Source organism: Elephas maximus, chromosome 25 (assembly GCF_024166365.1).
Source record: "Elephas maximus indicus isolate mEleMax1 chromosome 25, mEleMax1 primary haplotype, whole genome shotgun sequence".
Taxonomy (NCBI): Eukaryota; Metazoa; Chordata; class Mammalia; order Proboscidea; family Elephantidae; genus Elephas; species Elephas maximus.
The window spans coordinates 45,566,478-45,591,142 of record NC_064843.1 but is presented as its reverse complement, the minus strand read 5'-3'; the positions used below and the strand labels follow the sequence as shown (position 1 = coordinate 45,591,142).

The window sequence follows — 24,665 nt, the reverse complement described above, 5'->3', positions numbered from 1 at the left end:
TATGGTAAGATTGTCAAGATTTCGCTGTAATGTCCAGAGTGCATCAAATGTTGCCTACACAAAGCTGAAAAGTAGATACGTTCCTATCAGGTTGGAATTTAGGCACTGAGACGAAACAAATGGATGGTCCAATGTTCTTCCCAACCCTAAAAAAATGAAGCTATTAATTTTCACCTCTTTACTTTTGTGGTGACCCTTGTAGATCATTCCTTTGGGAAGATAAGGCTGATTTGATTCTCACATTTTCTCGTAGGTTAGTTCAGCCCTCAGTAGGTTAACATGAAAGATTTTATAGCTAGAGAGCCTTCTGCTCAATAAGACCAGTTCTCCAACACTCACTCACACACTCAGTCACGAAACTCAAGTGTTTACAAGACGGCAAGCAAATAATCCTAGATGGGATAAAAATGAGGACACCTTAGTTTGCTTAAAGAAGCTCTTTTTTTGCCTCACTGTTTACACACAGATTTTTCAGGGCTGAGTGCTTTATTCCCTGATTCCCTAATTTGTATGATCTGGTACAGAAAAGTGTCCTGAAGCACTAAAAGGCTGAATGATGGAAACTTTTGTAAATGCGGTTTTGTTACCTTTTTAAGTACTAGTAATAGCTAAACTTAAACAGTTGCCAAGTAATTATTTTAATTTAAGTAAAAGTAATTACTAATTATTTTAACATGTAAAGTGGTACCTCAGAAGTACATGTGTATGCTTGGAAACAGCTTGCTCTCTTTCATTGGTTGATTAGCCCTCAAATTCTGTTTCATTCTTTCTTTCAATTAAAAAAAAAAAAGTTAATGGGAAACCAATCTCTTACCAGGTATTAGAGACGGAAAGATAAAAGATAGCCTCTCTTACCTTCTCTATTGTATTCCTAGTTAGTTCTAAGTAATTTTAACTCCTTTAAAGTCCAGTTGTTGCAGATTTAAAATGAGAATCATTTGAATGCATGAAATTGGTGACACCTTCAAAATGGAACAACAGAGCTTCAGGCATGGAGTGAAAGTGGTGAGTGTTTGGCTCTTTGGTGTTGGTCCTTAAGTATCTTTCACTTCTGGGCATCAACAATAATTTTGAAAACCCATCAACCAGTCTATAAGTATCTGAGATATCCTTGCAATGCTATGGCTCCATGCATTTATTTATTCAACAAATATTTGTAAAGCACCTACCAAGATCCTGGTACCAGTTAGAGCAAAAAACCCCAAAAAAACCTGTTGCCGTTGAGCCTATTCTGACTCATAGCAACCCTATAGGACAGAGCAGAACTGCCCCCATTGTGTTCCCAAGGCTGTAATCTTTATGGAAGCAAGCCTCCACATCTTTCTCCCACAGAGCAGTTGGTGGGTTCAAACTGCCGAACTTTTGGTTAGGAGCCGAGCACTTTAATTATCATGCCACCAGGGTTCCAATAGTTAGACACTGGGGTTAAAAAAGGAATAATATATGAGATGTTTAAAAGTGTGTATAAGACAGTATGTGATGTGTGTGTGTGTGTGTGTGTGTTTGTGTGTGTGTGTGATGGTTGTGGTGGTGGCAGGGATGTGCAGACATGTAAGCCCTGGCTGTAGAATAATAAGTACATTTATAAAGATATTAAAGAGCTAAGCAAAAATTGCTATAATTCCCCCAACATAACGATGTCAAGTTTTCTGACGAGCACTGTCTCCAACACACGTGGGGTTGTGCATTCCTAGTGTTGCTCACCCCTTCAAGTCTCATTTACCATCCATTCATTTGGAGAGAGGTGTGGAGCATGAGAGAGATAGAAACCACCTTTTTTTTTTTGACTCATAAATGAAACAGAAGAACAGGGCAAGACCAGGAGGGCCCAACCCTTCTAAATAATGTATAGAGTTAACTTTCTACATGGCCTACCCTAAGTGAACTTTTCATGGGTGAATTCTGAGACCTGAGCTCTCCTCAACCTTAATCTCTGAAAAGCAATCAGTCCTGTTCCTACATGAGACATTGGTCTGGAGAATAAAACACCAGCACATCCCTGGCGGGAAATCAGGAATTAGAAGAAACCCCAAGAGTCCAAGTTCATGTCGGCAGGTCAAAGGATAGATACTCCATGGCGGGAACCACTGGCAGGGAACAGCATGCCCATAGGTACAAATGGCCTTTGAAAAGGATTGAATTCTTTGCAACTGTTAGGAAAATCCATACATACCAAGCGTGTATTCATGCCCTGAGGGCAAAGCATACAACTGATGAAACAGAATACAATTTCTACTCTATAATATCATTAATAGTTTCTACTATAAGACCTCTGTAATTCAGGAACTCATTGACTTGGAGGAGATGAAATTTCAGAGGAATATTTCCAAAGCCAAAATGAGCTATGACAGACATTTTGTTGGCCAGTGAGAGGATAAAGTTAAAAACAAATGGCCTAGGGAATAGTTTTTCATGATAATCAGTAGCATAAGTTAAATAGTTAGAGCTTAATGTCATTTTTTAACTTAATTTACAAAATCATCCGTCATGTGCAGAGTATCTTTAGGAGATAATTTGATGCAGAAGTTATTACGTGGTTTTTTCTAATCTATTTAAGCTGCAAATAAATGCTTTTTCTTTAAATTAGAAAAATAGTTCCACCCAACTTGTTCTAAGCACATTTTTTCACCTGTTAAAGACATGGACAATTAAAGAACCTCTCTTCGCAGTGAAAAAGGACTCAGACTTTGAGTGTGTTGATTAACAAACAAATCAGTGCCAAATTTTTTATTGGTATGATAACAGAGACCATGTCAGCAAATAAAAACAATGAGCAGGGAAAAAAAGATTATACACTTTTGACCAGGCTGAAAACATACTTTTCACTTGACTCATCAATAAACGGGTGAGTGAAGACTCAAAACACAGAGCTTGGGAAGTGAAAGGCTGAGAAAAGAGATTTAGTCTTGAGGTAATAAAATGTGAGGGGTTTTGCCTGATGCTATTGACCTATAGATAGCTTGGAGTGGGGAGAATGAGTCCTCTTGACTCCATGGTGTTAGTTTAAACAATCCCCCGGGCTCAAGTATCAGCCATTAAAATAAATCCAGGAGACAGAGGAAGTTATGTTTATGGGCTAGAAGTCTGGGCTGCTTTTTAAACAACCATGGGTACACAGATCACAAAATGGAAACCTGATACAATGGGAAGAAACCAAGAGGAAATGGCACAGGGTGAACTTGAACAAAGGATTAGAAATCCTGAAATTCACTTTTGTAAAAGAAAATGAATGATAATAAAAAAAAAAAACTTTATCCATTTGAGACCAAATCAACAAATATTTGCCTCAAAATCTTTGTACATCATTGTTTACCTGAGGTTTTCAAATATCTGTTTTCTCGTAAGACGCTTCTACTTTCAAATTTACAGTCAATTTTTATTTACCTGTGGAAATAATAGGACATCGTGTTGAAAATTCACCCCCTTCAGACAATTTTTTGAACAATTTATCTTTTAAATATTAAAATATTATATTTTACTTCATCTGGTATCAAAATTATTGATAGTTTCAAAGAAGAGTATACAAATATCCTCTTTCAGGATATTAATAAGAAGAGACCTACATTAGATTTCAAACATATTGTTGTTAGTCCCTGAAGTGAATAAACGCAAAGGAGATGGATGAAAATGTGTGAGAAGAGCTCGTAGCTTGTGTTTCAATCCATGAAGAGCCGTGTTGATTTTCAGGGAAGGATAACAAAAATACATCCATTCATGTATACTAGGAATGAAAGTCCAAGATGTTTCTTGGCCTTGTCAGTGATCCAATACAAGATCTATAATTTGGGACCTCATTCCTGCAATTGGTATAACACGAATAGTAGTTATTGCTCTCTAATTTCTAATCAGAACACTGTTGTCCATTTCATATGCAGGCTCTGAAATATACTCCCAGCCCTAACTGGAAGGTGTATTTATACTGAATAAATCACCTCTACAAGTATATTCACCTGCGTGGTCTTGAAGGTCTTGGAGCTGAAGTAACTAAATCTCCATTTCCAGTCAGATTTGATCTTCTCAATTCCCCTTCTATAAATCTAGCCCCTCAACATCCCTATTTCCCAACAGCTATAATCTACCTTGCCTTCCCTCACTCCCCAAGGAGTCTCCTATTTTGGTAGGGTGCTATCACTCTCCCTTGCTACACCTGCCCTCGCCCCCACTGCCACCAGCACATACACACACAAAATCCAATATTTTTCCAAGTTCTATTTATGCTTCCTTTGTTATGTCTCCTGTAATTGCTCCATATATCCTGTTCCCAGTGTCATCACCCTACTGTTAATAGCCACATGGTTGGTCTCCTTGTCTCTAATCTCTCCATTCCTATTCCCTGAAATACTCTTAGCAAACTATTCTTCCTAAATCATTGTTGAGATGGATAATTTCAGTGATCTGATGCTGTAGTTGTTCTCCAGTGCCTACAGGCAAAACTCTCAAAGCCTTTAACTAGTCTTCGCCATCTGATTACATATTATCTCCCTTTTTTACCCAAATCTCTAGTGTAGACTGCTGACACTTTCCTGCCCAAACACAACTTACGGGTTTCCTCCCCCGTACCATGACTTGAGCTATAACTACCTCTCTTGAAATGCATCTGTCTCTACATGGTGAAATCTAGGCTACTTTTTAAGACCCAATTTTAGTACCCCCTACTCCATGGTGTTCTGCTCTGATAACCCAGATTTGTCTCGCTTCTCAAGACTCCTTGAATATTTTATCTGCATCTTCCTGATGGGACTTATCGCACACCTATGTTTGTTTGTAAACGCACCTTATCACTCCCCCTGTCTTACAGATTGTATGATAGATCTTGTCTGATGCCTTCACCTTTGAAACCCCACACAGTGTTTTCCACATAATAGGAACACAGTAAATATTTGTTGGGCAAAGAGCAAGCTGCTCCATGGAAAGCTTAGAGTTTGGCCTTTTGTAAATTTCCCCAGTCCAAATGAATTACCCAAAACTATGACCCTTATCCATGAAGATTTAAAGAATCGTACGATAAAATTCCCCACTCATTCAAAGGTGTTTTATTACTGTTCTTTTGAGATATAAAAAAACGAAGAAGTGGCAGAGGCACAACAACTTCCATGACAAAAAGAGTTAAATTAAAAGGGATGAATCTGGTAGATGTAATTTAAAAGCAACTAGGGGCCCTGGTAGTGCAGTGGCGAAACATTTGGCTGCTAACCAAAAGGTCAGGAGCTTGAATCCACTGACTTCTTGAAAACCCTATAGGGGCAGCTCAACTCTGTACTATAGGGGTGCTATGAGTCAGAATCAACTCGAAAGCAGTTTTTTGTTTTTTTTTAGGGTTGCCATGAGTTGGAATGGACTCCATGGCCCACGGCAATGGGTCAAAGTGTGATACATGATCAAAATTCCCAGTGTGACTAAAATGTACCAAAATTGAAAATTTGCTCATTTTCTCACAACTTTTAATGGAATCTTACAGAGGACAAAATAAGTTTCATATCTGAATTGGTTCATATAATTAATACTGAATACCTAAAAACAAACTCCTTGTTAAGTAGGTCATAGATATGACCTGTGCTAAGTTTAAACTGCATATTTCTTCAGCCATACAAACCCTTTTTTCTTTTTTTTTTAATAAAATACTAACTTATGGACCTGTTTTCTTGACTTAAATATAATTTCAAAGATAAACTCTTTTGGATTCAAATAAAACAAAAATTACTTTGGCAGATTATTAACTGTGCTGCCCTTTGGAATGCAAGAACCAGGTTTTCATTTGATTAGCCTGAAATGTCTATTCTTTTTTTGGAAATTAGAATAGAAGGACTTGAAAATATTTATTTGTTTGGTTAATATTATAATTTACATCAATTTCCCTTTTACTTCCAAACCTCGAGTTAAGTAACAATCCAGTTTGAACTACTTACAAGAAAAAATATACCCTAGAAATAAAGGTGGAACATCTGCCACTAAAAACATGGATGAAGGATAAACCTTGAAAACATTCTGCTAAGTGAATTAAACCAGACACAAAAGGACAAATATTGTATAATCCCACTTACATGAAATATCTAGAATAGGCAAAGTCATAGAGACAGAAAGCAGATTAGTGGTCAACAGGGACTGAGGGCAGAGAGAAGTGGGTACAGAACTGAATTGTGGTGTTGGTGAAGAATATTGAATATATCATGGACTGCCAAAGAATGAACAAATGTGTCTTGGAAGAAGTGCAACCAGAATGCTCCTTAGAAGCAAGGATGGCAAGACTACGTCTTACATACTTTGGACATGTTGTCAGGAGGGGTCAGTCCCTGGAGGACATCATGCTTTGTAAAGTACAGGGTCAGCGGATTGACACAGTGGCTGCAACAATGGGCTCAAGCATAGCAAGGATTGTAAGGATGGCACAGGACCGGGCAGTGTTTCATTCTGTGGTACGCAGGGTCCTAGGAGTCAAAACCGACTCGATGGCACCTAACAACAACAATAACAACAATGAAAAAGTTTTAGAGATAAATAGTAGTGGTAGTCGCACAACATTATGAATATAATTAAATGGTTAGATGGGAAACTTTACAGTGTATATACACATTTTTTAATTGCTGTCTAAGGTTTTCTGAAGGCTTTATTGAGATTCAGAGACAAATTAATTTATAAGTGTTAAGTGTAACTTAACTTCCATGAAGTTGTCAGCCTAACAAATAAGTCTGCTGTATAAGAACAAATAAACTCAGTGCAGTTTACCAGCCACTGCTTGATTATCACCACCCATCTGTCAGTTTGTTATACCCCGGTGGCTTATATGTTTCTATGATGCTGGGAGCTATGTCACTGTTATGTCAAATACCAGCAAGGTCACCCATGGTAGACAGGTTTCAACGGAGCTTCCAGACTAAGATAGACTAAGATGAAGGGCCTGGTGGTCTAATTGCAAAAACTAGGCAACGAAAATCTAATGGATCACAACAGAATATTGTTTGATACAGCACTAGAAGATAAGCCACCTAGGTTGGAAGACATTCAAAATATGTAGTGAGAAAAAAATGAATTTGAGCATACCAATGATCTAGCATACCAATGGCGAAGGACCGGGCAACTAACAGCAGCATCTGTGGTTATCTAACATTTCTGCTAAATGGCTCAGGAGGTAATGCTGCTTCAATCTTCAGAAATGTATTCCTAAATGGTGACTTCGGACGCCCAACCTTTTGGTTAGTAGCTGAGCGCTTAATCATTTGCACCACCATTTTACTTACTGGTGGTGAAGTGGTTAAGAGCCCAGCTGCTAAACAAAAGTTTGGCAGTTCAAATCCACTAACTGCTCCTTGGAAACTCTATGGGACAGTTCTACTGTGTCCTATGGGGTCATTATGAGTCACTGTGTGATATTCAGCAAGTCACCTGACATTTCTGAAGTGCTATAAAATAAGGATAAAAAGAGTTCATCCATGACAGGCTGTGGTAAGGGTTATATGAAAAAACACACGCCAACTAAATGGCACTGACTGTGAGCCATAATAAGCACTCAGTAAGTTGTACTTGCTATTGCTGCTCTGGAAACCCTGGTGGTGGAGTGGTTAAGAGCTACACCTGCTAACCAAAAGTCAGCAGTTTGAATTCACCAGGCACTCCTTGGAACCTCTATGGGGCAGCTGTACTCTGTCCTGCAAGGTCACTATGAGTCGGAATCAACTCAATGGCAACGGATTTGGTTTGTTGTTGCTGTTCTATTTATTGTTGTGTTGTTGTTTTTGTTACGTGGTCCCACTCCTTCATTTTACAGAGGATAAAGCAGACAGGAACATCAAGCTGCTACACCTTTACGACTGAGAGCATCTGTTCTGGAGCTACACTGCCTCAGTTTGAATCCCAACCCCTCTGCCTACCAGCAATGTGGCCTTGGTCAAGTTGATTAATATATTTGCTGCAGTGTCATAATTTGTAAAATAGGCATACAGGTAATGGCCACCTCACTGGGTTATTGGGCAGATGAAGTGAGTCTATCCATAAAAAGCAATTGGACCCCTTTGCCCAGCAGCCATTGAAGAGCAGCAGCCCTGGCTCGGCACTGCCCATGGCTGTGGGCCTCAACAAGGGCTGCAACGTGACCATGAGCAGTGAGCAAGCCGAGGCACAGCCGCTGCTGCAGTGGGAGCCTCACCACCACGCCAGGCTTGTGTAGTACATGATCTAAGAGGTATGTGGCTTTGCCCCACACAAGTGGGACACCGCTGAGCTGCTCAAAGTCTCCAAGGACAAGTGGGGCCTCAAGTTCATCAAGGAAAGTGTGGGGACATGCACTGACACCAAGAGGAAGGCAGAGGACCTGAGCGACGTCCTAGCCACCACGAAGAAGGTGGCTGTTAAGAAGCCCCCAGCCCCTGTGCGTAATAAAGACTTTATAGGGAGAAAAAAAAAATTCGAATAGCTAAGTGTTCATTAGATGCTGACTGTTCTTAATAGGAAGTCCCTGGGTGGAACAGTTAAAAAGTTCAGCTACTAGCCAAAAAGTTAGAGGTCCAAGTCCACCCAGATGCACCTCAGAAGAAAGACATGGAGATCTATTTCTGAAAAATCAGCCATTGAAAACTCTATGGTGCGTGGTTTTACTCTGACACACGTGGGGTGCCATAATTTGGAGTTGACAGTAAGATAACTTTTTTTTTAATTCTTAATACAGTATCACCATTATTACTACCACTAAAATTGTAATTATTAAGCAGTCTACACTGCATATTAGAACAGTGGTTAGAATACTGGCCAACATTTGGTAAAGTTGGTAGAATGGTTAAGTGCTCCGCTGCTAACCAAAAGGTCAGCAGTTGGAATCCACCAGCCGCTCCTTGGAAACCCTATGGGGGAAGTCCTATTCAGGATCGACTTGATGGGCAATGAGTTTTTGTTTGTTTGTTTGTTTAAAAGCATCCAGGAGGGAAAAGGACCATTTTGTCTGCAATACAAAGACATGGTGACAACAATGTAAACTTTCATTAAATTCTGGTACTTAAAAAAAAAAAATTAGGTCTTTAACCATGTGCTCTAAAAAGAAGGAAAATTCCAACTTCACCCTAGGCTCAAAAGTTTGCTGAGTCCCTTGGAAGCCCATGGTGCCTTGCATCTCCTCACCTGTGTGGGGCTTGACATCCTGCAGCAGACTGACAGTCAGGCAGCCAGCTTGAGACGGTTCCACCTAACACTTAATACTGTGTCCAGATCCTCTCTCATGAAGCACACCAACTTCCTGGAGCTCTTCCTGACAAGAAACTGGTGTCCTGAGATGAGGAGGATCAGAAATGGCAACTAGAGACACCATGACAAAGAAGGGATCAAAATAGAACCACAGTTTATCGCTGCTTCTGGGCTTTGTCAGTGTAGCTGGCAGTTTGCCTTTCACTCCGTGTAGACTGTGAGGTCCTTCATCTGTGCATTTGTAGCTTGCAGAGAAAAAGGGTAGGAGACCACTGCTGGAAATTGTTTTTCTTCTGCCCAGAAGTGGCATCACGTCTGATGTATGAATTGAAAGAGAAGTTTAATAAACTAGATATGTATCTGATGTCCAAGTTTGGTGACCAAATATTTGTAAAGGCCTTTAAAATTATTTGCTATGTTTCTTTGTTTAGACGTGAAAAAACCCGTACCCAAAGAAAAAGTACTAATTCTATTTAGAAAGAAACTTTTAATATAGGCTATAAGAATCCATAAAGATTAGTAGGGTAGGGATGTTTTTTATTCCCTTTGAAATGATACAGCAAATACTGAGACTTTTCTGGTCCAGACAAGATGGCACGGACTCATTTCTTCTTGCTCCTCTCTGCTAAATACAACTATGAAATCAATCGTCATTGGGTCAATTTCAACTCCTGGTGACCCATGTGGGTCAGAGTAGAACTGTGCTCCACAGGGTTTCCAGTAGCTGACTTCCTGGAAGTAGACTGCCAGATATTTCTTCCAAGGCATCTCTGGGTGGCCTTGAACCTCCAACCTTTAAGCTAGCAGCCAAGCACGTTCACCATTTGCACCACCCAGGGATTCCAAATACATATAGCTCTAAATGCAACTATAAATCCTAGAAATAATACACAGGGCAGCCAAAAAAAAACTCTGAAACTTGAAAAGAGGAAGGTGGACTGGTTAGGGACCCAGCAGACCCCCCACTCACCCACCCAGCAGAAGAAGGTAATCAGGGCCCAGTTTTCCCTGACCCCTACGGAGCAACAGAAGGTGGTCCAACCGGACTGAGCAGGAGTCCCTCCAACAAAGCAAGGTGAATCGATAGGAACCCCTACCAACAACAAGTAGCCTAGGCCAGGAAACAGTCTTTTTCCCCACCAGGCCAGAGACTCTCTTCCTTGACAACTGGGAGACCAGGGGGCACCAGCAAGGGGATCCCTGACAACAAGCATGAATCTGGGAGGCCTCTTTGTGTCTGGGGGTCTGAGACTCCACTCTCCCACTCAGAGATATTAGGAGATCGGGGTGCACCAGCAAGAAGGATCTTGCAAATACAAGTCATTTGCTGGGAAGTCTCCTTGTCTCAAGAGCCTGAGATTCCTCTGCCCCACTGAGAGGCAATGGGGTACCGGCAGCACCAACAAGGGATGGTCTTACAAGTGCTTAACCAGGAAATCCCTTTGTCCCCACAGGCCTGACCTACCCACCAGAGGTACCTAATGCTCCTGCCATCTGGCATTTGGAAGTCAGAATTTTTTTAAAAACTCTCCTAATATGTTGCTAGAGATGAGAAGGACCATAGATCTACTGGGATCTTAGGCAACCAACTTAGAAGTGTCCCAAGTGTGTGGCAATACTGTTTTACAGCAGAGTTAACTGAACATCAGACAAGTGAAGCAACTGGCCTGCAGTCGTACAGTATGGGGCACTGTTGGCAATTGAACCCAGATCCATGTAATGTCAAATCCCATCCAATAACTGCTAAGACACACTGTCTCCCAAATAAAGAAGTTGGAGTAAGGAATTTGAAGGTCCATACTGGCTCTAACATTCCGTGATTCTAAGTGTCAACCATAAGAATCATAGCCCACAAGAAATTCAATTATCTTTCAGTTGACATTGACATATTACAGGCTGACACTGATAGATTACATCCTCCTATTCCCCTCCCAAACATGGAAGGAAATTTGATTTTTGGAGTGTGGGGTTGGGGAATCACAAGCAAAAGTGTGGTGTTTTTTTATAGCACATTTTAGAGTAAACAAACCTCCTCTGCAGTGATATTGATTTTGTAGCAGAATTTCAATGATGAATTACGGCACATTATGACATGGTGAAAGAGGATAAAAATATTTTACCATTTTTTTTAATTATACAAGTATAAATGGACACACTCTCTTTCTGTGTCCTGCCCTGTCCTCACAGGAAATGGAAGAGGAAGAATAGCCCATTGTTTTATTTTGGTAGCTCATCTTTCTCCTTGGCCTTCCCAGCAACCTCAGTGTTATAATAATCATCTTTTTCTCCATATATCACTGTGTATGGTTTTCCAAGACTCTGTGGCCTTGCTTTTTACCTGAACCCTCACTTATCTCACCTTGAAGATGTCATAGTAGGTAAAGAATATTTTAGGTGAATATTATTTTACTAGGCCACCTTCCAAAGTTATAACATGACATTAGAATTTTTAAGATCATCAGGAAAGGAACATTCACATTGTTTTCAAAAAATGCTTGGTTTCTTTAAAACATTTTCAATTTATTCTTATTCTCCTTAAAGTGAACTGAAAACAAATCTCAATCACGCATTTACTCAACATTTAGTCATCATTTGTTCAACTCTGTATTTGAATGAGTAAGTGAATAAATGAATAAATTAATGTTGTATTTTACCAGTTGTCCATCTGCAGACACCCTCAAATTTCAATATTGATTTCAAGAGATGAGAGTGAGAGAGGGGCTTGATCTTATGTATAGAATGTTGGTCCATATCTGACCTGCTCCACACACATTTCCTCCTTTAAAACTTTGTTGCCATATTTAGACCCAGACGGCAGCAATAACATGACACAGCGATGCCTCTGCTCCTTCATTTAGTCAAGCTGCCTCTTACAGCACAATGTAGCTGTAGCTAGTTTACAGGTGGTCCTGGGAAGTATCCCAAGATCCATGTCTGGTTGAGTTCTTAAGGAAGACTGTCCAGAGTTACACATAGAGAAATGAAGCTGTGGCATAGCGGGAAATGGGCTTCTCTAAGGTCCCATAGTAGGAGAGCCATGGAATAGCCCATACCCCTTGACATCCTAGCGCACACTCTACTAACCTACTGCCTTTTAGGACTCTTGCAACCTTCAGTTTCTAAATTCATCATTGTCTCTTTAATCTTGCTCTTCTTTGTGATGCAATGTGTATAATTCATGACATGACACACAGAAAGACATGTGCTCTAGATGTTTAACAGAAGTTATTTAGATGATCTGAATTTAAGAATTATTCATCAAAAGTCACCATGTATAATAGACACACAATATATGCACAAAAATAAACAGATCCCAGTTTCTGTTCCTAATAGGTAATGGAGTAGGTAGACTGTCAGCCCAACTAACAGTGGAATGCCAGGCAAAATTAAACAAGGGATGTGAAATGAGCAGTTGATGGAGGGAGGGTCTCTACCCAAAGGGATCAGGCAAAAGCTTCATGAAGGAAATGAAATTTAAAGTGGACCTTACATAATGAGTAAGACTTCAGAAGACAGAGGGGGTTAAGGTATTCCTGAAAGAGGGAAAAAGTGAGCAGAACCAGAGTTACAAGGGCAATTCAGAGAACTTTTCTGTGGGAGTGACTGTGTGTGAGGGGACTACACAATAGGTACAAATAGAAGACAAGATTGAAAACTCTGTTCGAGACATGGCATTTAGTGTGCTTAGTTCCCATTCCAAGGAATTTGGAACTTAACTAGGCAGTGATGCATACAAAAGTTAGAACTAGAATTGACTGAGCGATTCTGAGCATGAGTGATGAGAAGATGGGATATTTTCAACGATAGTGAGGAGCAAGTTTGGAGCAGATGTGTTTTTTTTTTTTATGTAAACTCTCTAGATTATCTTGAATTCACTAAACAAATCAAGTTCTCTCTATATGTTAAATCTTCCCCATCTTCAGTTAGTCACTCAAGAGGGTGTGAACTCTTTCTCATGTCCTTGGTCATCTTTGGGCAGAGAGACAGCCACTGGTAGAATTTCCCTGGCCAAGTGTTGAAAGCCTCGTGTCTCCTGTAGATGACCTACCAGGTGGAATGCCTACTCTTGCACGTTACTCCTTAAGGATCTCTTAGAAACATGGACGTGTGAACTGACTTAAGGTTTATGGGGGAAGAGTAATAGATTAGCTGACTACCTCATTAGCATGGATAAGTTTATCTAATTAATCTCTGATAAACTCATTGTCACTGGGAGGATCAGGACACTGGACAATGAAAGCTAAGTAAACGATTAATTTGAGGAAAGAGGAGCTTAAAGATTTTCCCAGATTCTGATGATTTTGCTGGGTGGTGAGATGAAGTTTTATCTAAGTGTCCTCCAAATGGAGGCTAAAGGATCCTGAAAACAAATGTGTCTTCAAAATGGTTCTGCCCATGTGTGGCTTTGAGATGAAACCAACTGATGTCAGTAAGGGTTCCATGAAAAAACATTTTGCCCAGTTCTGATTTCACATTTTTTTAAGGGGTGGGGGGAATACTGATGAGCATGAAGAAGAAAGGAAGAAAGCTAGCTTCCCATTTTCCAGAGGTTTTGAAAAGTGCCTTGGCAGGACCTGCGAGTGAAGTGGCTCCTCTCTGAGCTACATTCACTCATGGTGTGGCTCTCATGGTGTCACCTGCTACAGAGGAGACTCCTTTCTATCCCGGTTTCAGAACCAAATAAACAAATAGCACGCCAACTTTAGAGAGATTCATATCAGAGCCAAATGTATAATTTGGAAAATTAGATGTGGCTAATTGCCCAGAAAAGACCTCTTAGCTTTTTACAAAGATTCATAGGGAAGATGGTTGAAAGCCTCATCATAAAGGCTTAGAACAGTAATCCTCCCAGGGCAAGGGTGAGAAGGAATTATTCTGGGGATCAGAAGAGAAAGGGTGCACAGAGATAAATATGTTTGCCCAAAGAGAACAATTCCAAAGGATAAACAAGAAACACTACCATAAACCCTTACCTTGGACTACATGAATTGCTCTCCCAAAGCAATGTCTTTTTCTAAATTTAAACTTCCTTGACACACACGCAGTGTATACAAACACATAGAGAGAGAGAGAGAGCCATGGTAGTGCAATTCTTAAGCACTTGGCTGATGACCAAAAGGTGGGCAGCTCAATCTCATTAGCACCTCTGTGGGAGAAAATACCTGGCAACCTGCTTCTATAAAGATTACAGCCTTGGAAACCTTATGGAGCAGTCCCACTTTGTACTACAGGGTCTCTGTGAGTCAGAATCGACTTAACGGCACACAACAAAATGCACATGGAGCCCTGCTGGAGCAGTAGTTAACAGCTCCACTGCTAACCAAAGATTTGGAGTTCAAATCCACCAGCCACTCCTTAGAAACCCTTTGGAGGCAGTTCTACTGTGTCCTATAGGGTCTCTATAAGTCAGAATCAACTCGACGGCAATAGGCTTTATATATATATATATATATATATATATATATATATATATATATATATATATATATATATATATATATGTGTGTTAGTGTCTGTGTGTATAAAATACTTAAATGAAAGCCACTTACCTAATTCAGGCTCACAGATTATTCTAGGATCTATACCTGCATATAGATCCTAAGAAGCACCAGAATGCTCCTTAGAAGCAAGAAGGGCGAGACCGCGTCTTACATACTTTGGATATGTTGTCAGGAGGGATCAGTCTCTGGAAAAGGGCATCATGCTTGGCAAAGTACAGGGTCAGTGGAAAAGAGGAAGACCCTCAACGAGGTGGATTGACACAGTGGCTGCAACAATGGGCTCAAGCATGACAACGATCCTAAGGATGGTGCAGGACCGGGCAGTCTTTCGTTCTGTTGCGCATAGGGTCACTATGAGTCAGGTCCGACTGGACGGCACCCAGCAACAACAACATACCTGTGTATGATAACGTAGAATTATTATTGCTGTGAAATTTTATTTTCTGTAGATATCAAGTGGATGTTTATTATAAAAGCAAATCCTCACTGGAGCTACAGGTTCAGACGCCAAGGTTTGTGCCTCCATCACACTGTGGAGAATGGAAGTTTCCTAATGACTTGCAGTTAACTCAAGTCCCATTCGGTTTGACCCCCTCACCTTAAAGTGGTGATACGATTTCAAGCTTCAAATCAATAAATTGTTGTCTCTTTTTTTTTTCTTTTCCCCCAACATATATTGCCTGGTCAAAGGGAAAGGTACCTAACAAACCTCCAAAAGGCATTTATGTAGCAGGACTGGATGAATTCTTTTTTCTTTCTAGGCAGCTTTCATGAAAGACAGGTTAAAAATAACCAAAAATTTACAAGTTCCTCAAACCATACCTGAGAAGTCAACCTTAGTCAGGCACCAGGTTCTGCTGTCTGCTCACCAGAGCTCCTGTTTATGATACACTTGTCTTGTTTGCTCTCCAGCGCAAAAGGCCAATCAATTAATTGATTAAAAAAAGAATCGGTAAGTACAACTAAACTAAGTTCTAACTTTCTCTTTGATGATCTCATTATCATTCTTAGCTGCTGTTGAGTTGGCCCCCGGCTCATGGTGACCCCACATGTTTTGGAGTAGAGCTGCTCCCTAGGGTTTTCTTAGCTATAAACTTTACAGAAGCATTTTCCAGGCCTTTCTTCTGTTCAGCTGCTGGGAGGGTTTGAACCTCCAACCTTTGGGATAGCAGCTGATCACAAACCACTTGTGCTGCCCGGGCTCCTCTCTTTGATGATTGGCCTTGGCAAAAAACAAAACGTAACTGTGCAAATAAAAATTATGAAGAGAGCGCTGGGTTGTTAGTCAAAGTCTCTTTGCCCTGGATGATTTTTTGCCCCCTTTGTCATGGCAAAAAAAAGAAAATGAATAAAAGTTTGTCATTGTCTTATCCCCGTGGAAGATCTCCACATTCTACATGTTGAGGTGGAAGCAAGAAAATATGGTGTATTCAGAACAGATGGAGACAGCTAGGGTTTAGGCCTCAATCCATGCTTCTTCATAAATGTGGTCCACTTTTAGCCCTGCTGAAGGCGTCTCCTTGGTAAGCTTGTTTCTGGCAAAGCCTGTATCATTAATCTTGAGTCAGAAGCTCAAGCCTTGCCCAACAGAAACTTCTGAGATGATGGAAATGTTCTGCAGACCTTTGCCGTCTGGCATGGCAGCCCTTTGCACAGGTGACTATTGAGCACTTGGAGTGTGACCAGTGTGTTGAAGGAATACTTAATTTTATTTAATTGTTAGTAACTTTAATTTAAAAAGCTACATGAGACTAGTAGCTACTGCAATGGGTGGCTCAGTGGTGCAGAGGACACCAGTTAGCTTTCCTTGCTAGTGGCAACTCCAAAGATACGAAATTGTCAGCCCCGTTTTACACACCTTTGGATTAGTGTGGATGGGCTCTCCAGTCATAGATAAAAGAGAACTTTGAGTTTTAAAAGATTTGATAAAACAGTGTAATCATATTACTTTCAGATACGTGTGATAACTATCACAAAGCTAACTAGTTTACTAAAGATCTGCCCCTGCTTTGATGATGGGAGCATAATTATTTGCAATTAGCATTTTAAACATGCCAAACTGGACCTGCCTTGCTTATTTTGCAGTTTCATTGTCTAAATGTAAATGGTGTTTTATGGTACTTTTATCTGCTCATAACCTAGTTTCTGTTATACCATGTACTCCTTCAAGTGAAGGATTAATTGCCAAAAAATCATTCAGACAATTGTTTGCTTTGTCTACAGTGCCAAACAGCCATGGTCCTCTGCTGCGGTTATCCTGGCTAAATTCCTAGTCATATCCCTGCCCTCCCTCCCATCCCCACCTACACCCCATGGTGACTTATTTCAATGTAGAGCCTGTCCCAATTGGATGTGCACATGAATCAGTTGGAATCTTGTTCAAATGAAAGTTAAACTCTTAGTAGCATTATAGTATTCCTGCTGAGTTTTACTTTTTCATTTTTTGCTTTCTGAACTTGTGGCACCTCCCTTGATTTTAATCTTTTTAACTAACAATTTTCTTTACTTGTTACACTCTTGGAAGCCCAACTTTGCCAGCATTGCCTAGATCAGTGGTTCTCAAAGTTTAGGGCATATTAGAATCACCTGGAGGACTTGTTAAACACTGATTCCTGGGCCCCAACCCCAAATTTTTGGACTCAGTAGGTCTGGGCTTTGTGGGGCTAGAGAATTTGCATTCTAAACAAGTCCCTAAGTTATGAGGATGAAGCTGGTCTGGGGTCCAGAGTTTGAGAACCACTAACTTGAACTTTAAGAACACCTCTTGGTTTTCTGGATTCTTCCGCCTCCCCAGCCTGAACCCAAGGTTGGTTACTTCAGTGTAGACCCCAGCAATACCCTCTTCAAACTTTGATGTGGTCATCAGTTGGCTTCTTGTTCAAACGAAGAGTAGGCGTCAGTGTGAGAGGTGGAGCCTGAGAGCCTGCATTTCGAACAAGATCCAAGTGGGTGCCATTGCTACACTCGGAGTAGCGAAGCCCTAGACTCCCTCATCTTAGCCTTCCACCTTGCTCACTTTTAACCCTGTGTCATTCTGAGAAGCAAACGTGCCCTGAGACTGCTAAGACACTGGGCCCGTCACAGTCATTGTTGTCTGAGATTTCTTCCTGCTAGCTAGCACTGGGACTGCCACTCCCATGCCATCCTCAGGGCAGACATTGCTAATCCTTCAGGGTGCTCCCTGAATGACAAGTCTGGATGCAGCATCGGAACCCTTCTCAAAACCATGTCCTCCAGAAGGCCATTAATAAACCCCACTAGAGTGAGAGGAAACTCGTTGACTCTCCCAGTTCAAATGAATTCCCCAAAATTGGTATACACAACCTCACCAGGGATTACATATTCCCAATCTTTTAGTGCCAATTCATTCTTTCTGTATATCTGAGAATATTTAGTTCATATGGCTACTCAGTTCCTTCTTTCAAATATTCCTGTTAATTTTAAAATATCCATTCCTCCCTCTAGTTTTTAACCATCATCTCGAATTACTTCCTGCCTCAGTAGATATAAGATTCTTGTTTATTAATACAGGACCCCTTACTTTCTAAGATGACATACATCCTACTTTAATTTTTTTTTTCATTTCCTTTCTCCTTTATCTAAAATAAGCTCATCTCAACTCAAAAACACGTATACTTGGCACTGTTATTACATCAGAGGATGGTCTTGTTTCTCTCTTTACCTTGACTTTCATCTCTTCAGAAATGGAATCTATTCACGACTTTCACCTTCAAAACAAGCACTTATTCCTTAACTTCCAGAACCTCATTTTTTTTTTTTTTTTTTTTGCCATTCTAGCTACGGTTCTCACCAGCGTCTCACACCTGTTTACTCAGGAAATTCAGAGACTTTTTCTCCAATCTCAATGCCGCAATTGTTGTCGATTAGCTCCTTTGAAACAAACAGTTAGATTTTCCTCCATCTTCTGATCTACTCCTTCTTTTTTTTTTTTTTTAATTCCTCACTCTTCTTCCCCTTCCACTTCTGAATATTCAGGAACAAAAAAGGAAATTCTGTTTTTAGCACACTACAGCTTTCTCCCTCTTCTTCCTCAGATAGCTCATCCATTTCAACAGCTTCAGCTAACACCTGTGTGTGATGACACCCAAATCTATTTTTCCTCTAGGTTTCACCTCTGCTTTTCCAAAGTCCTACTAGGAATCTACACATGGATTTTCTCAACATGTCTAAAATAGATCTCATCCTTTTCTCACCTAAGCCACCTTCTGTTTTGGATTTTCTTAGTTCTACAATCTGTCTGGGCCTCCACACGTCACTCTCTACACCTAATAAATTCTCAAATCCTATAAATGCTTCCTTCAAAACATTTCTGGAAGCATTACATTCCTTTCTATCACTTCTAATTTCAACCCAGTGCAGGTCTGTCATTACAGGTGGTCAGTCCCTTAGTCCTTGACTTATGTTGTATTCTAGTTAAGACAAACTGCACTAACGGCCATCCTTGTGTGTGTGTATACATGTGTGTGTATACATCTTATCGCTAGTAATATGTACTACATGCAATGTTGCAGCACGTAATTTGCTGATGTTGTAATTACCAGATGTAAACTTGCAGGTGATTTATAAAAATATCAATAATAAAAGACAGTAATATTGAAAACTAAAAAAAAGTGAGGTATTCAACTTATGTCAGAACCAACTTAGGACAGAGTTGCTGGAACGGAGACCTGTCTTAAGTCAGAGACTACCTGTACTTAATTTTCCAAGTATATACTCCATTCTTTAAACTCTCTCCATGTTGATTAATCCAAGAGGTTACTGAAATAGAATTTCCCCAAACCCTTCTTTCCTATGTCACCCATTTACTACATCAAAAAATCTAAAATCTTATCCTGACATTCAACAGCCTCTGTAATCAGGACCCATTCAATTCACCCAAATTTACTTCTTCTACATGCCTACATGGACTCTTCATGAACTTTAATAAATTTCATGACTTCAATAAACTTCATGAATTTCAATAGACTTTGGCCACGTTGATCCACTTGGTCTCAAAATATGCCATCCTCATGCATACAGAGCCACCCCAAAACATCTCTATCCCCTGCCAGTTGCCTATGTCCTTCCATTCCTCCACTATTCTTCTCAAGCTCCAGCTTCCCCTGACTTCTTTAGCCCAGTATGTTTTGTATGCCTGAAGCCTTGTTTGAACAAGTTAGTTAGCACTTAACTTTTCTTATATTGCTCTTTACCGTTTCTTTAAGTCTTGAACTCCTGCACAGATTAGCTCAGTGTATAAGGAGCTATATCTTTTGTCCCTGTACCGAGAATGGCAGTCAACAGATAAGCAATGTTACCAGGTAGTTGAGTATAAAAGTAAATAAGTTATTCTTTAAAGACGAAATACAAATGACCAAGAAGCATATGCATAGGGGTTCGATGCCATTAGCCATTAGAAGAGGCAAATCAAAACCACAATGGGATGTCACTTCACACCCACTACAATGGATATGATAGAAGACAACAGATGATGGCAAGGATGCAGAGAAATTGGAACTCTTATCCATTGCTGGTGGGATTATAAAATGGTACAACCATTGTGGAAAACAGTACGGTGGTTCCTCAAAAAGTTAAACATATAATTACCATATGATCCAGAAACTTCACTCTTAGATATATAGCTAAAAGAATTAAAAGCAATACACAACCGATACTTGTACACCACTGTTGATTTCAGCACTATTCACAGTAGTCAAAAGGTAGAAAGAGCCTAAGTGTCCATCAACAGATGAATAAATAAATAAAATGTGGTACGTACATAGAATATTCTCATAATGAGAAATAACGTCCTGAGACATTATGCTGAGTGAAAGAAGTTAATCACAAAGGGACAAGTATTGTGTGATTCCACTTATACAATAGGCAAAGGAGCCTTGGTGGCCAAGAAAACCCTCTGGGGTGGTATTCACACAGGTTCACTGAGTCAGAATCAACTCAACAGCACCAAACAACAACAGGATAGGCAAGTCTATAGACCAAAGTTTATCGGTGGTTACCAGGGGTGGGAAGACGTGATAGGGAAGGGGGAGTCACTGCTTACAGAACACTGAATTTCTGTTACAAGGGTGATGGGAAAATCTGGAAATGGATCATGGTGATGGTTGAACAATATGATGAGCATAACTAATGTCACTGAATTGTACACGTAAAGAACATCGAAAAGGCAAACAATGTGTCACATATATATTTACCACAATAAAAAAGTAAAGAATTTATTCTTAGTCCATTACATAGATCAACATTAGAATTTCTGTGTGCTTTGAACTTGGCATTACCCCCAGGGCGATAATTATATGCCATGCCTGCAAAAGATACACACACCAGAGCAGGTAGTATTTCCTGCCGTTACAAAGCCTCCACACAGTCAAAGGCTGTAGTTAAACTGAATCTTGTTTTACATTCTAGCTAATAAAGGCTCCTAAATAATTTTTAGCTTCTCCACTGTCACTAAGCCTTAGAGAGGCTGTTTGTCATACTTGTGCAGATTCCAAATGAGGCATGATTTCCAGAAGAAAGCAGCTGTGCAAAACTGGCTGGCAAACAGAAAGATAGCATGGCTATGAGACACCTAGACTGCTGTCAACAACCGAAACCTTGACTGGCACTGGTAAATGTTTATGGATGTAGTGTTAAATTAACTGCTTCTGCCTTCGGAGTGCATTATGTTTAACGGCATTCGGCTATGTTGGAACTGCAGCTTGCTTTTATGCATCTGTAAAATTAGTATTTCAGAATGTTCCAGTAAGTTTATAAAGCTTGGAAACCCTGGTGGCATAGTAGTTAAGTGCTACAGCTGCTAACCAAAAGATCGTCAGCTCAAATCCACCAGACTCTGCTTGGAAACCCTATGGGGCAATTCTACTCTGACCTATAGAGTCTCTATGAGTTGGAATTGATTCAACGGCAACGGGTTTGGGTTTTTTTTATTATAAAGCTTAATTTGTTTTACCTGCCAGTTTCGGAAGCTTGACATAGGCAGCGAAACTTGGAAAAGATCTGATGGGCAAACTGTTATTCACCATCAAAGAGAGACTCTTTTTTCTATCTACAACACACACTATTTGAAACAAAGATTATAAGGTTTTTGTTTATCTTGAGTCATCAGTAAGCAATTAAGTCACTTGAGTAACCCTTTGCTTTGCGCAGGGAAAGTCTTGCTGGAGAGATGAGTAATGGCAGGTTCACTAAGACCAAACCAGAGGACGGTGCTTCGGGCTGTTCCTGTTTGAATACCTTTGCTGTTGCTAAACCTTGGGTAGGGAGCCACTTCTTGTTTTTCCCGGATATTTTAATCCTTCAATTAAAAAGGATTATTTACAAATAGTATTCATTTAAGGGCAAAATTCCCCTGATTATAAAACAGTTAAAAAAAAAAAAATACAGTGAGGTTTAGGTTTAGGGTTCTGGACAACCCAGAAGTCAGTTTTTACATTCATTCAGTTAATTTATAGAAACAATTTTCATCCTCCGATTCTGCATGTTTGCACTGAGTGCAATTTGAATTAAGGTACAAAATAAAAACCTGTCTTACTAAATTTAATCGGCATGTTGGCCACCCAGCCTTTATCTGTATAGGGCACATCTTCTAAGATAAATTGCCCAGAGCCTGGCCTCACTCAGAGTTGCCCGTTCAAAACTGGATCTTCGGTATAGGCTTATTGCCCATATGGCTTGCAAGTCCCGCTCAGGTTTCTCTTTAAAGCCCTCGCCTATAACTGGTACTCCAGGTGCCCTAGGTAAGGAATCCAAGAGCCTGTCTTTTGGAAGAAATACAGGGCTTCCAATGATCTCTTACATCATAGCATATAATCAAAATTACCAACTTCTATTAAAATTTATTATACCTGTCTCTACTAACAAAACCAAAAAACCAAATCTTTTGAGGTCAAGTCCGTTCCAACTCATGATGGCCCCATTCATTACGGAGTAGAAAGTTCCAACTTGTGATGGCCCTGTGTGTTACACAGTAGATCTGTTCCATAGGGTTTTCCTGGCTGTAATCTTTACAGAAGCAGATTGCCAGGCCTTCCTTCCATGATGCTTCTGGGTGGCTTTGAACTGCCCACCTTTAGATAGTAGACAGCACAAATTCTGTGTGCCACCAGGGAACTCTGTATTAACAACACAAGGTAAAATACAAAACAAAACAAACAAACAAAAAACCTCAACAGTCATTCCTATTCTTTCTTGAAAACCTTTTTGTTAGTCTCTGATTTTCTTCCCCTATTCTTTTCATTTTCTTTCATTTTCTGTGTACCCCTAAGTAGCTGGCATCCACTGAGGCTCTACATCAGCCTTTTTCCCTTCCCCGCCTTGCAGGATCTCAACTACTGCCGTGCCTCCACTTAGCTGTTGAAGACTACCAAAGCTAGACCCACATCCCTCACTTCTCTTCTGATTCCAGACATGAGTAGTGATTACCATTTCCTTTTTAAAGGTAGTTCATTGTAAACATAGCTCACCTTTGTACAGTTTTTTATTAATTATTTAGAAAGTGCTTTCCCAGACATTAAATCTTTACATCTTCACAACACCTTTGTGAGACAAATAATATTATGGCCATCCCCCATCCCATTTTGCAGATAAGGAGACTGAGGCTCAGAGAGGCGGCATGCTGATAAATGGCAAAGATATCCACTGTTGAGCAACCTGGTTTCTTACCCAACCCACCACATGTTAAGGACTGTCTTACATCCCTTCAAAAATGGTCTCACTCCTGTATTTGCAATCTCTCTTTGTGGTGTCATTCTCTCTCCACCCAGGCTCTGGAACTAGAAACTTCTGAGTCATTCTTGACTCTTTCTTCTCCCTCCCTGCCCACATCTCGACAAAGTCTCTCACTCTGGATCTCATGCTCATCATTCCCTAACGATTACGCCTTTTATCTGCCACTTGGAAGTCTTAGTAGACAAATTACAAGCTCTGCAGTGTTGGTAAAAAAGAGAAATGCAATTAAAACACATCCCATTTCCTAAAATAGTCCTGAAGTTTGCTCTCATTACTTCATAGATTTATGATTAGCCTTTGGAACACCACTGTGGAGTTTTTATTTGTTCGTTTGGGTTTTGTTTGTTTGTTTTCAGACAGATAAACTGAGGCATGGGATAATAAAGTATGATTAGAAAAAACTTGCTTGCAGGAAAAACAGGAAGAATTAGGAGCTTGGCTAACTTCCTATTTATCGGCCACATAATCTTCCCATATAATGTATTCTTCACAGCGTGGTTGAGCTTAAAACTCCAAGATATTTTTAATATTAAACCTGACTTTTAAATATAATAAATGTCTGAATCTTCTTCTATTTATAACCCCCACTTTAAAACATTATTATTTAATTAAAGCAATTTTAACGGTAAAATTCTGATAGCTTAAATTGTTATGGTTGAACTCATTGAAATTATTACATCAGTGGGACAAATATAATTAAACTTGGCTATGCATTAAAATGGAGCCCTGGTGGCACAGTGGTTAAGAGCTCAGCTGCTAGCCAGAAGGTCGGCAGTTCGGATTCACCACCCACTCCTTGGAACCCTTATGGGGCAATTCTACCCTATACTAGAGGGTCACTGTGAGTAGAAATCACCTCAAAGGCAATGGGCTTTTGGTGTTTTATATGTTAAAATAGAGACCTGGTCATGTATTTTACTTTAAATGTGTAACTATTTTAAGGAACACTTATAGTTCTAATGATTCAAATCCAAAGAACAAATTGTTACGTGTAAGAATATACCACGAGCTTCATAGTTGGATAAAAATCATTGGATTCAAAATCATTCAATTGCCTACAGTGAACCAGATTTTGGATGACATTTTTGGAAAATGTGGTTTACTATTAAAGCTCTGAATTGCAATTTAGTGAAGGAAATATAGTGAAACTAGAAATTCAATGCAAAGAAGAGAGGAAGTATAACATTTTCCAATTATGAAGGAGTTGTGTTACAATGGAAATGATTATTCCTTCAGTATGGGTATTCT

At 39.9% G+C, this 24,665-nt stretch overlaps 1 pseudogene; it reads left to right on the top strand.

Annotated features, from left to right (window-relative positions):
• The first annotated feature begins 8,053 nt into the window (after window positions 1-8,053).
• Window positions 8,054-24,665, top strand: part of LOC126067358 (60S ribosomal protein L36-like) — a 44,751-nt pseudogene continuing 28,139 nt past the window's right edge.